Source organism: Macaca nemestrina, chromosome 15 (assembly GCF_043159975.1).
Source record: "Macaca nemestrina isolate mMacNem1 chromosome 15, mMacNem.hap1, whole genome shotgun sequence".
In the NCBI taxonomy this organism is placed as follows: Eukaryota; Metazoa; Chordata; class Mammalia; order Primates; family Cercopithecidae; genus Macaca; species Macaca nemestrina.
In genome coordinates, this window is record NC_092139.1 from 102,076,043 (window position 1) to 102,092,127 (window position 16,085).

Below are 16,085 nucleotides of genomic sequence, written 5' to 3' on the forward strand. Positions count from 1 at the left end.
ATCTCCGCTCACTGCAACCACTGCCTCCCAGATTCAAGTGATTCTCCTGCTTCAGCCTCCTGAGTAGCTGAGATTATAGGCACCTGTCATCACACCCAGCTAATTTTTGTATTTTCAGTAGAGACAGGGTTTCACCATGTTGGCCAGGCTGGTCTTGAACTCCTGACCTCAAGTGATCCTCCTTGGCCTCCCAAAGTGCTGGGATTACAGGCGTGAGCCACTGTTCCTGGTCTGTTATTTAATTTTCACATGTTTAGAGATTGTTCTGTTGCTCTTCTACTGATTTCTGGTTAGATACTGTAATGGTCAGAGAACACACTTCAATTCTTTTTTTTTTTTTTTTTTTTTTTTAGATTTGTTTTATGCTCCAGGTATGACATCTTCGTGAATATGCACTAGCTACTTGAAAAAAATGTGTTATCTTGCTGTTGTTGGGTGAAGTGCTCTATATATGTCAATTTTATCTTTGTGGTTGTGTTGTTCAGATGTTCTATGTCCTTACTGATTTTCTATCTAGTAATTCTGTTAGTTGCTGAGAAAGGCAGATTGGAGCCCCCAAGTATAATTGTGGACTTCACTATTACCACTTTCAATTCCATCAGTTTTTTTGGGTTCTGATGTTTGATGTGTACACATTTCAAATCATTATGTCTTTCTCATAGACTGATGCTGTTATAATTATCTGATATCCTTCTTTGTCTCTGGTAATTTCTTTTTCTGAAATCTACTTTATCAGATATTTAGCCATTCTGGCTTTTTATTTGAAAAATTAATTTTTGATGGTTTATCTCATTTCATTCATTTACTTTTAACCTTCCTCTGTTATTGAATTTTAAGTGAGATTATTATGAGAAGCATAAATTTGGGCATGATTTTTCTATCCACTCTATCAATCCACCTTTTGACCTGTGTATTTAGATTATTTACATACAAGATAATCATTAATATGTTAGTGCTTAAGTCTGCCATTGTTTTGTTTTCTGTTTCTCTTTTCTTCTTGAAAGTTACTTGACATGTTTTAGAATTTCATCTTGATTTATTTGTGGTGACTTTTTCTTTTTTTGGAGGGGTGGGACAGTGGAGTTTTGCTCTTATTGCCAAGGCTGGGGTGCAATACGCAATCTCAGCTCACTGCGTCCTCCATCTTCTGGGTTCAAGTGATTCTCCTGTCTCAGCCTCCTGAGTAGCTGGGATTACAGCTACTGTAATTTTACCTGCCACAACGCCTGGGTAATTTTTTTCTTTTTTTTTTTTTTAAGTAGAGACATGTTAGCCAGGCTGGTCTCGAACTCCTGACCTGAGGTGATCCACCCACCTTAGCCTCCCAGAGTGCTGGGATTACAGGTGTGAGCCACCGCACCTTGGCCAAGTACCTACTTCAGCAATATCTACTGATCCAGAAAGGGACCTGATTAAGGACTGAATACTTCTTGAAGTGCTTTCGCATTGGTTGCCCCTTTTGAGCCTCACAACAGCTCTATGAAATGAGACATTAATAGATTACTAGCACTCACATCATATAAATCTGAAAAATGAGATCCTGGGGTTCTTAATGACTCCCTTGGATTCCTTGGTATATAGGTGGAAAACCAGAGCTGTATCTCTGACCTCATGATCCCTAGTTTAGCATATTGCACTAACTTTCAAGACAAAGCGTAGTCTTTAATACCTGATGCCCTCAGAGAACTTATAATATATATGTGGATGTAAGATGAGACCCATCCAAAAGAAGTCACAATAATACTATGTGTGTGATATTAGCTCCACACCAAAACCCTAATCTTGCTGCCATGAAGACAAGGAAGGAGTTAACATAATACTTTTACTTTCTCTGCCACACTCGGCACTTCGCATGTATTTATTCACCACACTTCAACTTTTACAAACGTGGGAAATGAGTCACTGAGAGACACTTCTTCAAGTCAGCCAGCAACTAATACATTAAGATTGATTAGGTTTTGCAGGGCACTGCGGTCATTATTTCATTGAATTCTCCAGTAATCCTACAACTTGGGTGTTAATTCTCCATTTTACAGAAGAGACGTCTGAGGTTTACTGAAATTAACTGTTTTACTTAAGGTTGCCAGATGCTGGTGAGGTTGCAAAGAAAAGGAAGCACTTATACACTGTTGGTGGGAGTGTACATTTGTTCAACCATTGTGGAAAGCAGTGTGCTGATTCCTCAAAGAGCTAAAACCAAAACTACCATTTGAATCAGCAATCCCATTACTGGGTATATACCCAAAGGAATATAAATCATTCTACCGTAAAGACACATGCATGTGCATGTTCACTGAAGCACCATTTACAACAGTAGTCACAGAACCAACCTAAATGCTCATCAATGACAGATTGGATTTAAAAAAAAAAAAGTGGCACATATATATGATGGAATACTATGCAGCCATAAAAAAGAAACAGATCATATATTTTGAGGGAACATGGATAGAGTTGGAGGCCATTATCTTTGGCCAACTGTCACAGGAACAGAAAACCAAATTCCACATGTTCTTGCTTATAAGTGGGAGCTAAATGATGAGAACTCATGGACACAAAGAAGGGAACAACAGACACTGGGGCCTACTAAATGGTGGAAGGTGGGAGGAGGGAGAGGAACAGAAAAAAATAACTATTGGATACTAGGCTTAGTACCTGAGTGGAGAAATAATCTGTACAACAAACCCCTGTAACATGAGTTTACCTATGTTAACAAACTTGAGTAGGTACCCTTTACCTAAAATAAAGTTTAAAAAAAATAAAGTTTCCCTGTAAGCAGCATAGCTAGAATTTGAATCCAGGCCGTATGACGTTTAATGTGAAATGAAACTAGCTCACAAAGGACATTAGACATGGAATAGAGCCAAGAGATGTCTAGTATGTCCATTTCATTCCATTGATGGGGAACCTGAGACTTAGGGGGAAGAGGTGAGGAACGTCTCAAAGCTGAAATATCTGTGGCTACAACTTTGTCTTTCTCCTTCCATCACCAATTCCATTGGCACTTTCTGTGGAATAAAAAAAGTAAAAAAAAAAAAAGACATTATTCTTATGAAAGAAAATAGATTAGTAGACTTTCATTTGCTTCCTATCTCCTGCTTTTCTGCAAAAGGGGATTTAAAGAGAGGGTTTATTTTGTTCAAAGCAAAGAGCGAAGCCCTTTCATACCTTTCCCGCTGGACAGGATCACCTGATTTCCAATTCAGGAGATGTAATTGTTTATCTAGTGATTACTAACCCATGCTCCTAACTAATCCCTTGCCCTAGGGGACCAGGAAATGTGATGTTACATTTATTTATAGACGAGGTTGTGAGAAGGCAGACAGCACGTGATTCCTCTGATATGCGCAAGACGTTTTCCCATCTGCTCCCATGTGCAAGAATAGGGGAGGTAAGACAAGACTTTTGCTAACTCTGAATTGGGAGAAAAATCAGGCAGCCTGGGAATAATTTTCCAGTGGTGATGGTCAGTAGCAGGTGTGTTTACACTTAGAAGTATACCTATACCATGTGTGTGCATGCACATGTATGTATTGTGTGCATGTGTATTGAATACTTGTGATTGTGCAAGAGGTGGAGGTTTTTAGGTATGTAGCAAGGTATGTATGTGTATGGAGTGGGTGTGTCATGTGCGGTGATTTTCTGTATATATTTGCTCCTGTGTGGACTGTAGGTTGTATGGATATATTTGCTAATTTAGCACGTACTGTGACTCATGAGCCAGAGTAATGTAGTTTACCTGCATGAAGTATGGTCATGCTTATGGCAACCTATGTGTAGGGATTTTCCTCTTAATTTTAAATGAGTAGGTCTTCAAGAAGAGAGGAAAATTCCACTCTTGACCTTTGCCCTTCTGTGGAACTTAAGTCTAAAGTGAGATCAGTCTTGCCCCTGGGCCAGATGGATCTGTGAAATGGGTTTGGGTCTGGTCTGAAGAAGGGAGCATATGGTATATCTGGGCCATCATCTTGAGACCAGATTCTATCCAAGAGAGGAGCAGGACCAGGAGTCAAATCAGAGCTTATAGACTTGTTCCACTTGGCTTTCAATGATCTTGGGCAGAGCTATGGATGATGAGGCAATGGGAGGCTCATCTCCTTGAGCTGGTCAGGAAGAAAGGTGGTGAGTCCTATTATTTAGTCTCCTTTAATACCCTTTTTCAAAACCAATTGGCCATAGATACATAGGTTTATCTCTGGATCCTCAAGTTCATTTCATTGCTCTATATACCTCCCATAGTATTTTCAACATAGTAGTTATGCATACAAGGAAACCGTTCTAGAGACACAGCCAAATAATCTTGTCAATGCTGAAAGAGCCTTCAGAGCCCAAGTCCATCCTCCCTGCAACATGTGGGATCCCACTACAGTTTTTTCACAAAAGTTTGGCTTCAGGTCAAATACCTCCCGGGATGAGGCTGCACAACTCCGTTGTTATACAGCACACACGTTCCCAGAAAGTGCCTTCCATGGAGAACAGTTCTGGGTAATTTGTACCTCTCTTTGTCCTTTGGGCTCATAATGAGTAAGCAACTTTCTTTCACTTGAGGGTCGTGTGATGTAAGGGGAAGACCACCAGCTTAGTCCTGAGTTCTAATCCCACCTTGTCACTAATTAGTGATAAAATCTCAGATAAAGGCTTTTCCTGAGTGACAGTTCCTTTACGTGAAAGATGAAAATGGGGCAAACACTCCCTGCTTCACAGGGGTTATGGGACATATTCAACGAGATGCCCACTTTAAAGCACAATGTCTTTCTGGGCCTTCCTAAGTTCTCAAGTGATGTTGTTTTCTGCTACACGACAGCGCTTCAGACCCACAAAGGCAACACTCATACCCCCAAAGCCTGCTTTTCTTCAGTCCAGGGGGCCACGTTTTCCTCATTGGTTCTACACGTTATGTTTTTATGGACGCTTTGGGATTCTGTTTTCCATCTAGATGTGTTTGAGTTTGTGGATGCCATTTGAAAAATGTGCTGCTGTTGTCTGATTGCAGAGCCACAGGTGTCTCTGAGTATCACAAGAGGGACAGGATGCTCTCTTTATAGTGAATGAGGTCGCTCTATTGATACAGTGGCAGCCTACCTAGCTCTCCACAACCACATCCTGCCGCGGCCAGGCTGACTTATGGCTTACTCGAATCATTAAGTCATTACCAAAGTTCATGGGCTCTCTCAGTGCTCCCTCGCCAGTATTTGAGCAGGTAGTTTTTGAGCCCGAGGGGATTAGCACACATTTAGTCACAAGGAATAAAACGCCTTTTCTTTTTCTTGCCGAGGCCCTGTGCAATCTGGTTCCTGCTTACTTCTCATCTCCAGTCACTGTCCTCCTCACCTCTTCCACCCTTGTCCCTTGAGTCTCTAATTCCTGCAGCTCACCAAGGTCATTCTCAGCTCAGGAACCTGGCACAAGGCACGGCCTCAGCCAGAAAAGGTTTTCCCACTCTTATGGTTTCTCAAGTCTGTCTCCTTCCCATGATGCAAGTCCTTCCCGGACCACAAACCATAAACTTCTAAACAGTCTCTCCCCACCTGCCTATGCTGCACGTCATCCCACTTCATAGCACTTATCACAATTGGTAGTTATCTCATTGAGTAACTTGTGTAAGGTTGGTCTCCTAAACCAAACTGAGCTCTACAGAACAAGAACAGATACCTCGTTCATCTTTGAATCCCCAGCACCTAGCAGAATACATGATGTGTGATAGAAACCAAATAACTATTTCTGAGTGAAAGAATGCATGTATGCATGAATGACTTTCTTTCTGATGCATATAATCTAATTGGATTTGGTTACTTTGATGGAAGCTCTACATTTTATTTTTCTTTTTACTTTTTTGTTTGAGATGGAGTTTCACTCTGTCACCCAGGCTGGAGTGCAGTGGTGTGATCTCAGCTCACTGCAACCTCTGCCTCCTGGGTTCAAGCGATTCTCATACCTCAGCATCCAGAGTAGCTGAGATTATAGGTGTGCGCCACCACACCTGGCTAATTTTTGTAGTTTTAGTAGAGACAGGGTTTTGCCATGTTGGCCAGGCTGGTCTCAAACTCCTGCACTTAGGTGATTTGCTAGCCTGAGCCTCCCAAAGTGCTGGGATTACGAGTGTGGCCCATTTTATTTTTTGAATCATTCTTGCTCATCAAACTCTCAGCACTATGTCATCTACACATTTGCTCAGTATGCTAAATCTTCATCCAAGTTAGTGATAAAAAATATTGCTAAGGTGGGACCCAGGATGACCATAAACCAGCCACTAAAGGCTTTTCAGCTGGGCACAGTGGGTGGCTCAGTCTGTAATCCCAGCACTTTGGTAGGCCGAGGTGGGTGAATCACCTGGGATCAGGAGTTTGAGAGTAGCCTGATCAACATGGCGAAACCGTCTCTACTAAAAATACAAAAGTTAGCCAGGCATGATGGTGCAGGCCTGTAATCCCAGCTACTCAGGAGGCTGAGGTGGGAGGATCACTTGAGCCTGGGAGGCAGAGGTTGCAGTGAACCGTGATTGTGCCACTGCAGTCCAGCCTGGGTGACAGAGTGAGACCTTGTCTCAAAAACAAACAAGCAAAAAGAGCTTTTCAGCCTTTTGGAATATGCTCCAGGAGGACCGCTGTAGTATGGGGAAAAATGACCAGATACAAATTCAGCCTCATGAAAAGAAGAAGAAACAAGGACAGTATATCTGTCTTACCTTGCATTGTGGATTGGATGGGCTTCTTTAAGTTTAAAAATGGACAGTGATCATTGATGGAAAGAAGAGTAATAAAAATAATAATAACCAAAATTATTTTCCTATCTGTCAATTAGGGATCATATTAGCTTAAATAGTAAAATACTGGTGATTTTATGTGGCTCAATATAATAATGAAACCTTCCTTCCAGGATCATTGCGAAGACAAAATGAGAATCTACCCAGAAAGTGCCTAGTATCCTGTCTGGCACATATTGTACACTCGTTAATAATGGCAATTGCTGCTGTTATTTTTGGTATTATTATTATTATTGAGTGTCCACTATGGGCCAGACACTCTGCTGAGTGTTTTACATGGGTCATCTTAATATTTATAAGGACAGAGCATCTTCCTGTTGCTGCTGCTTCCTTCCATGGGGTCAGATATAAATTAGTGTAACACTTCTGGTCTCTCTCCTCTCACCCCCATTTTTGCCTCTGGGGAGGATTCATTTTTTTCTTTGATTGGTGAGTAGGGAAGAGGAACTACACATGAGTAGCTCAGTCCTTTCTCTTCCTCTCCTTCTTGAAGGAGATGTCCATTGGGTACATATGTGGTCTCTGCTCCCCCAAGCTTTGTCTTCAGTGTAACCCCCTTTCTATCTCCCCTGGCCACCCAATTAATAGAGCAGGCCCCCCTCTCTGCCACTTTCCCTATATTTTCTCCAAAGTGCTCATCACATAACATTGTATGTATTAATTTTTTTTGTTTTGTTTTGTTTTGTTTTGAGATGGAGTCTCGCTCTGTCACCCAGGCTGGAGTGCAGTGGTGTGATCTCGGCTCACTGCAACCTCCACCTCCCTGGTTCAAGCAATTCCCCTGACTCAGCCTCCCAAGTAGCTGGGATTACAGGCACGTACCACTAAACCTGGCTACTTTTTAAATATTTTTAATAGAGACGGGGTTTCATCATGTTGACCAGACTAGTCTCAAACTTCTGACCTCAGGCAATCCGCCCGCCTCGGCTGCCCAAAGTGCTGGAATTACAGGCATGAGCCACTGCACTCGGCCTTAATTTGTTATTTTTAAAAATTTTTTGGTGTGCCTCCATGTCAGTATATACACTTTTTTTGTTGTTTTTTTGTAATGTCATTCTATATTCTCAGAGACTAGAACAAAGCTTGGCAAATAGTAGGAACTTTATCAATGCTTTTTGAATAAAGGTGGCTTACATCATTTGTAATTTACCTCAATATAAGAGCAGCAACAAACAAAAATGAAAATAACCATTTTGAACTCCAAGATGCACAGCCTTGCTCACTCACTCGGTGGCCATCCTTCACGGAGCTGAGAAGCCCGTCCAGCTCTTATGCAACTTCTGAACTTCAAGCAGGGAAGCTGTTCCTGCTACGGTCACAGCACAGGCTCTGACATTGGCGGGGAACTGGCATTCAGAAGTGCAGACACATGGTAAATGACATGGTCCCAGATGGGTGTCAGACAGAGACACAGGGAGCCAGGAAGAAGAGTCGGAAGCCTTGTTTCTCCTTCTTTTGATGAAATGTTGCAAGAATGTGTCCTCCTAGGAATTTATAGATTAGGTCTAGAGAAATAAAGCAGTCATTCAAAGTGTATTTTTAAATTTAAATTCCACATTAGTTGGGATGCCACCTGATTTATGGCCTGTTCCTGCATGTACTTTTTATTCATTTGTTCAGAAAATAGTTATTGAGGATACATTAAGTGCCAGCACTTTGCAAGGCCCTCAGAAAATAATGATAAAAAAGAAAAAAGTGGCCGGGCGCGGTGGCTCACGCCTGTAATCCCAGCACTTTCGGAGGCCGAGACGGGCGGATCACGAGGTCAGGAGATCGAGACCATCCTGGCTAACACGGTGAAACCCCATCTCTACTAAAAAATACAAAAAAACTAGCCGGGCGTGGTGTCGGGCGCCTGTAGTCCCAGCTACTCGGGAGGCTGAGGCAGGAGAATGGCATAAACCCGGGAGGCGGAGTTGCAGTGAGCTGAGATCCGGCCATTGCACTCCAGCCTGGGTGACAGAGCGGCAAGACTCCGTCTCAAAAAAAAAAAAAAGAAAAAAGAAAAAAGAAAAAAGTGGTGGGGTGGGAAGTCCAGCCCTTTTCTCTCTTTCACCATCTCTGAGTACAAACTATTTGGTACCACTTCACTGCCTTGCCTCCAAAATTCCTCAAATCTCTCTCTACCTAGCACCTACAAGCTTCATTGCACAAAAATTTTGCTCAAGGATGCATGTGTTAATAGTCAAATCTTGCATGGGTCCTCTGACTATCAGTGGATCTGGTGGGTCAGGGCTCTCACAATAGCTGAAAAAGCCAAGCATGAGCTTTTCATGAGCCAAGTTAGAAGCTGAAGCAGAAAGAAGCTCCTTACTCAGGAGTTTCTGCCTAGGGGGAGTGTGCAAGGAACTGCCAAAAGAGTGGGTGGATAGGGGAAAAGTTTCGGGGGGATCCTGGAATGAGCTTATGACTTGGCCATAGAAAACCAGTATTTGTGAGAAGTCCAGCTTGCTAATGAAATAATTATTGGCATTTTTAGTCTCTCTCGCTCTCTCACACACACACCTGACTTTGATAACAGAGAAATAGTAAACCACTCTGAAGTGCAGTCGTACTTGTTGCATTTTCTAGTTTTATATTTTTAAAAAGGTATCATTTCTTTAAAAAAAATGCGGACAATATTTATTTTTACTTTTCTTGAATCAGTTTGAATGCAAATTAAGTTTGCTTGTCTCTGGTGCATTACTGCTCCAGCCAAGGCACATTTTCCAGGGTTGCAGTGATGGGAAGGGAGCTCTGGAGACCTGGAGCCTGGGGCAGGAAGTCCAGAAGTCCCAATTCAGCCCAAGTCCAATGATGTTGCCACATGTATTGAATTAATATGCTGAAAATCGCTCTGGATAGAATTACTGATGCAGGGTAGTAATGTTTGTAGGAGAGCTCCTTCTTTCCCTGGCAATTTCTGATAGAGAATTCTCATTTATTTGAGACTATGGAATAGAAGTGAGGATTTTTATGGCTCAGGAACAAATTTTATTATCCATTCCACATCTTGCCTCTGACTCATGGAACTGAACCTTCCCCAAATAGCAAAAACTATGCCTTGTGTTTAAACTTTTCACATGATTGTACTACCAGCATATCTCATTGAGTCATTAATATTTTCCATTGAGGTAGATATTATTCTTATCCTTATTTTGCAGATACGGGTACTTAGGTTCAGAGAATAACTTGCACAAGGTCACCCAGCTTAAAAGTGGCAGAAAGGACTTCTCACAAATACAGGTTTTCTGTTGCCAAACCATGAGCTCTTTCCAGGATCCCCTCCTCAATCTTTCCTCCATCCACCCACTTCTTTTGGCAGTTCCTTGTACATTCTCCCCAGGCAGAAACTCCTGAGTAAGGAGCTGCTGTCTGCTGAAGCTTCTAACTTGACTGTTGGAAACAAATGCTTGGTTTTCTCAGATATTGTGAGAGCTCCCACCTACCAGATCCACTGATGGAGTCTGAGGAGCCATTTTGCTGGCTTAACTAGATGCTATCATCATAACACACTCGCTAATTTGCCTCTGGAGTCCCCTAACAGCCAGTTTAGTGGAACACAGGGGCTGCCTTCCTTTTATCTTTTTAATTTTTATAAAGCAAAATGCATAAACAAAAGGAGAGAACGGAACTTAGATCTGCTTTTGAAATGCCTCCCAGTCTTCCCTGACTTGTTCCTGTACCTGGCAATTCTTGGCTAAGGCAGAGTCTTGATGTCTTACTCGAGATGGACAATTAAAATAATAGCTTGATGAGACTGGGCATGGTGGCTCACACCTGTAATCCCAGCACTTTGGGAGGCTGAGGCGGGTAGATCACAAGGTGAGGAGTTCGAGACCAGCCTGACCACCATGGTGAAACCCAATCTCTACTAAAAATACAAAAACTAGCTGGGCGTGGTGGTGGGTACCTGTAATCCCAGCTACTCAAGAGGCTGAGGCTGGAGAATTGCTTGAACCTGGCAGGTGGAGGCTGCAGTGAGCTGAGATTGTGCCATTGCACTCCAGCCTGGACGACACAGTGAGACTCCCTCTCAAAATAAATTTTTTTTAAAAAATGAAATATCAAAGGTGCAGTGTTGGGACCAGGTTTCAGCAGGCTGAGACCACGATGCATGTGTCCTCCTGCCTCTACCATCCTGTGCCCCAGATGACAACACCTGCATTTGACATTATGGCCTTCAACATCCCATCAGGCCACCTGCCTTGTCACGTAAGCACACTGCCCATGATTTTATTCTTCCTGGTTCCTCTACCCTCTCGCTGCTGTCAACCCTTCATTTCCTTCTGTTTCCTCTTACTCTCTTATTTCCTATAATAGTAGTCTGCAAAAATGGCCAAGATTCCTCACTCCTCCCTGTGCTTTCCAAGCTTTTCCATGGAAAGTTAGAATCTATTTCCCCTCCCCTTGAATCTTGGCTGTCCTGTGGCTTTCTCTGGTGATAGAATATGGCAAAAGTGATCTTGTGCCAGTTCTGAGCCCAGGCCTGAAGAGGCCTTGCATGTTTCTGTTCATTGTCTTGGAAACATTCTGAGCCTCTGTGTCAACAACCCTAGGCTATCCAGTTGGATGACAAGGACTATATGGCCCCGTTACCTTTGGCACCCTAGTTGAGCCAGTCGGTTCCTAAAAGCAGAGCTAGTAATTGACTGGCAGGCAACTACAGATTCAGGAATGTGCCCAGCCAAGACCAGAAAAACCATCCAACTGGGCCAATTCTGTCAACTTGTAGAATTGTGAGTTAATTGGTATTATCTTAAGCTACTAAGTTTGAATGTTGTTTCTTATGCAGCAATGGCTAAATTCATACACCTCCCTTTCAGACTTTTCCAAGTCTTCCTCTAGAACCATTTGTCACTGACACAAACTAGCTTGGTTTTCCAGCTCCAAGGATGCCCCCAGAAACCATAACTGTCATAGCCATGGGATCTGCTTCTCTTCCTAGTCTTTCTCCAGCCACATGGTCCAAAGGGAGAGCTGCCATCCTCTTATCCACTTCATCCCCAGCCGAGGCCAGAGATGAGCATATGGCTCCATCTGGACAAAATCCGAGTGCTTTATTCCCAAACAACAATTAGTTCAGTGTGAGGGAGGGCGCATGAATCAAACCAGAGCAATCAGAGTCCTTCCTGGGACTTTACAACTGGAGAAATGAAAGAAAGTAGAAAAGAGACAGCAAAGATGTCATCCTGAGCTACCATTGCCCAATTCCCTCGACGAATGGACAACCTGGGCTAGGCGAATAAAGCTGGAAGACAGAGGTCAAATCACAAAAGGATGACTCTGCCGCTGAGCTTTGAGTTCCTGGTGTCAACCATCCCTGATCCTGCTGTGGACTGAGCCCATGAACTAATAGTATCTTCTGTTTGCCTAAGCTAGTTTGAGTTGGGCATCTGTGACTTGCAGTCAGAGCCCTGAGTAAAACCTTGTTCCACAATGAACAATCTTCCCCGAGCCTTGAGACCCGAAGGGAGGTCTTACCTATTGAGTTTCCTCTGGTTTTAGCCAAGTGTAACCTAATTTGAATGAAACTGGCAGAACCTATCATCTAGACGTTTCTTTCCATGCCTGTTTTCTTTTTATTCCTCCAAAACATATCTGCTGTGGTGGATAAGAGCTGGGCTGTGCATTTGAGTTGCAGAGACAAACCACACAGGCTCTGCCCTTAGAAAGTTTATGGCTTAGTAGGGGCATAAGTGAGTAGCTAGCCAGTTCTCTCTGGCATGGTAAGCACTATAATAGAGGGTTACATAAGATGGTGTGATCACACAGGTTGGGAGAGAAGGGCCGTTTAGGGAAGATACCCTGATAGAATTGTTTTCTGTGCTAAGTATGAAAACTAATAATAGCTACCCAGGTGAAGGCAGAAAGTAAAGGGTGGAACACTCTTTTGAAGAGGGGATGTTATATGGAGATGTGTGGACAGAGTCTGGAGAACTGCAGTAGGTTGAGGTGGCAGATCAGAGGGTTGGGGATACAAAGAGAGGAACATAGAAAGGTATGTAGGGGCCAAGGCATAAATGGACTTTGGGATCATGCTATCATGATTGTGCTTTCTTTTTTGTTGTTGTTGTTTTTCCTGAAACCAGTAGCGAGTTGTGGCAAGATTTCAATTATAGAATCAGTGGATCAGATATCTGCTTTAGGAAGATAGGTTCAGCATCTGTGTAAAGAATAGCTTAGAGGGTCAGGCATGGTGGCTCACACCTGTAACCCCAGCACTTTGGGAGGCCAAGGTGGGCAGATCGAGGTCAGGAGTTTGAGACCATCCTGGCCAACATGGGATGAAATCCCATCTCTACTAAAAATACAAAAATTAGCCGGGCATGGTGGCGTGTGCCTGTAATCCCAGCTACTTGGGAGGCTGAGGCAGGAGAATTGCTTGAACTTGGCAGGCAGAGGTTGCAGTGAGCTGAGATTGCACCACTGTACTCCAGTCTGGGTGACAGAGCAAGACTCCATCTTGAAAACAAAATAGAGGAGGAAGAGTCTGGGTAGGGAGATGGCTAGTCATCTAGGAGAGGAATAATGAAGATCTGAGCAATTCAAGGCAGCAACCTTGGGTTTTAGAGATGGACAGGAAAGGTGGATTAGAGAAACATTAAAGAGGCAGGAGCAACAGGAATTTGAGATGGATAAACTGTGGGAAGGGAGGGGGAAAAGGAAAATGTCTCCCTAAAGTTGCTTTCATGTATGACAAATTAGCCCTGAACGGGAAGCACAAGTGGGCAGTGTTGAGATATTTGGGTCCAAATTCAACAAACTCCTTGACAAAAGAAATCTTTGAACAAGACTCTTGGTCCCTCATGTCCCAGATGACTTAGTAGCCATGAACGCCAATGTTTGTCTCTCCAGACCCATAAACCTGTCAAAAGCTAAGCCTATTACTCCCCTGTGGGAAACAAATCAACAAGCTCTTTTAGGGAAAAAGCAGCCAAGATTGTTGGGCTTCTCCCACTGCATTTCTTTTCTCTCCAGGACCTTGGCGCCTCACGCCTTGGCTGGCTTGGTAGCTCTCCAGTACCCTCAAACAGCTGCTGTTGTGGTGGTTATTGTCGTTGTTGTTGATTCAGCTTTTATAGTTGTTCTTGGCAAGAGAGTTGATCTGATGCAAGCTACTCCAACTTGGATGAAATTGGGAGTTCCAACCTCAACCGCATTTAATTCAACTACATATTAATTCAACTACATATTAAAGATCTACTTCAATGCTATCAATATTTTTGTGGAGGATACGAGTGAAAATATTAAATGAGCACCTAATCTTGCCAGGCAGTTTGACAGGTGCTTTTTTAGAGTATAAGGGATATTGTTTAGTCAGTGAGTACAGTGGCTCCCAAGAGAGACTGCTTGGGTTTAAATTCAGAACCTATTACTTAAACTTGGGCAACTTATTTAACTACTGTTTGCCTCAGGGTCTTCATTTATGAAATGAAGGCAAAAGATATCTGTCTTCTGGGACTACTGTGAGAAACAGATGGCATGGTACTGCCAAGCTCATGATGCAGTGTCTCCTTCATATTAGATATCTAATAATGATGGTATATGTTGTTATTGTCTCAGTTACATGGCACCAAAACACTGAGAGTTATTATTGACCCTGTTTTGCAAATGGTGAGACTGAGGCTAGAAGAAGAAAATGTGAAGGGAAGTGAAGGTATGTGTGAGTGTAAGTGTGTGTATGTGAGGGTGTAGGGTGAGGAGTGAGTGATATGACCAGAAAAATTACCACTTTAGTGCTGAACTAAATAAATCAAGGTAAGAGAAGAGAGATAGGGTAAAGTTCCAGTTAAGTTGTCACTGTAATGATGAGGAGAAAGGGAATGAGGGCCTGAAATAGGTTAATGGTACCAGAGATAGGAAAGAACAAAAGAATGGAGAGATGCTGTAGAAGGTAAGCGCAAGTGGCTTCAATGACACTTTAACTGTTGAATTTCAGATAAGAGTCCAAGGTGACTCTTAAGATTTTACACTGACCCAATGAAAAGGAAAAGGGTGTTGATGATGACCAAGTTTATCTTTGCAGAGACAAATTAACGCAGAGATGAGGGAGGCCAGGTGCGGTGGCTCAAGCCTGTAATCCCAACACTTTGGGAGACCGAGGCAGGCTGACCACCTGAGGTCAGGTGTTCAAGACCAGGCTGGCCAACATGGCAAAACCCCATCTCTACTAAAAGTACAAAATTAGCCAGTCGTGGTGGCGGGCCCCTGTAATCCCAGTTACTCAGGAGGCTGAGGCAGGAGAATCGCTTGAACCCGGGAGGCAAAGGTTGTGGTAAGCCGAGATCATGCCACTGTACTCCAGCCTGGGTGACAAGAGTGAGACTCTGTCTAAAAAAAAAAAAAAAAAAAAAGAGAGGTGAGGGAATGGAAGAAGATGGAAGACAGGGTAGATAAGCTTTGATGAAAAACAGGTGCTCACCAAGGATCCCGCATATAAGCAACAGGTGAAGAAAACAGGTCCCAGTGATACTGCATAGTGGGAAGTTTTCGATCATCTGTAAAGGTAAGAGGATATGATATGAGTGAGTTCTGTGTGATAGACATGCTGGCCAAGGTAAAATTAAGGTGTCATAAGTAAATTCATTGAATTTTGCAATCTTCTCTAGCTCAACTCTAGGCACTGCTTAGAACCTTTGAAAGCACTAAAGAAGTCCCAAAGACAAATCTCATTTTGAGAGGGAGATAGGAGAAAGCTTCTGCTTAAATCTACTCACCCACCCATCCATCCATTTATCTATACAACCATCCACCCATTTATTGCTCACTCAGTTGCAGTTACATGCCAAGTACTAGAATATGTGGACAAAAGAGGCATCTCTGACCTCTAGAAACTCTCATCTGAACAGAAATATATAATTTAAAACGTAACCATAATTTATAATTCTACAGAGGAGATAAGTATCACAGCTTCACATATAAATACTTCCTGGTAGAACTTAAAGGAATTTACTAGGGATTTTAACCTTGGGTCTCACAGTGTCTTACTAGGTGACTTTGAGCAAATCCCTCCCACACATCTACTGAAAGGTCATAGGAAAGTCCCTTCTTGCTGAGCCTCAGCTTCCACATCTGTAAATAGAGGGGTTTGGAACAGATGACCTTGGAGGTCTCTTCCAGCCATTTGACTCTAAGGATTGTTCTATGGGAGACACTTTAGTCACATGACTTGGATCTGACCAGCCTTTCTCACACCCTTTCCCTCCTAATTCTCCCACCTTTTTCTCCCTACTCTGAGCATTCACCGAAAGGATCAAAAGGGGATGACTTTCAGGGGAGCAGGCTGTGAATAAATCTCCAAAAGTGGCTAATATGTGAGTATAGACATGTTTGTAGTAGACCC

At 42.8% G+C, this 16,085-nt stretch overlaps 1 long non-coding RNA gene across 1 annotated transcript in view; it reads right to left on the reverse strand.

Annotated features, from left to right (window-relative positions):
* Positions 1 to 2,811: 2,811 nt before the first annotated feature.
* The window catches only part of LOC105493987 (uncharacterized), a 54,381-nt gene continuing 41,107 nt past the window's right edge, over positions 2,812 to 16,085 (reverse strand). Inside the window, exon 3 of the long non-coding RNA XR_011614447.1 lies at positions 2,812 to 3,005. This is a non-coding gene — a long non-coding RNA (uncharacterized lncRNA). The remainder of the gene's footprint in view (positions 3,006 to 16,085) is intronic.